Genomic DNA, 790 nt, shown 5'->3' on the forward strand with positions numbered 1-790 from the left:
CCATGGGAACTGGGGGTGGAGCAAGCGATCAGAGGGAGATGGGAGTCCCCTGCCCAGGCATGATTCCTGGGCCAGAGGTCTCAGGCCTGGGCAGGGGTCAGAGCCAGTGATCGGGGGGAGATGGGGGTCCCCTGTCCAAGCCTGACACCTCTGGTGGAGGCATCAGGTCTGGGCAAGGGGCCGATCCTGCAATTGGAGGGTGATGGGGGTCAACGCCTGAGGGCTCCCAGTATGTGAGACGGGGCAGGCTGGGCTGAGGGACACCCCCCCACACACACACCCAGTGCACGAATTTCATGCACCGGGCCCCTAGTTAATAATAATAACCCAAACAGCCATTTTAGGATCCATTTGCTTCTTTCCTTTCTTCAGTCGAGATGAGAAGGGCCTTTTCTCAATGCAGGACCATGTACGTGGACGTGCAGTGGGCTTGGGCTGAAGGGCCCCCCGCCCCACACTCACCAGACCCACAGTCCACCCACAGTAACTCCCTCTCCACCTCCTCAGCGGTCACTTAACCCCAGGCAGGCAAGGCATGGTGCCCAGGGGGTCGGGTATCCAGGCAGAATAGTGTGGAGTGGGGACAAGGGGCAAGAGCTCAGGCAGATGGTGGAGTCAGGAAGTGCACACATTTTCTGAAGGAGAGAAAGGAACACGTGTAGAAAGAATGGAGATTTGTACTGAGCCTTTGAACACAGGGTGTGGGAAGCCCTGAACCTGCCTGTGGAGCAGTTAGAACACCTGAGTGGAGTGGGCGTGAGGAGGCAGGGCCACGGTCAGTTATCAGTTA

Source organism: Myotis davidii, unplaced genomic scaffold, assembly GCF_000327345.1.
Source record: "Myotis davidii unplaced genomic scaffold, ASM32734v1 scaffold150, whole genome shotgun sequence".
Lineage (NCBI taxonomy): Eukaryota > Metazoa > Chordata > Mammalia > Chiroptera > Vespertilionidae > Myotis > Myotis davidii.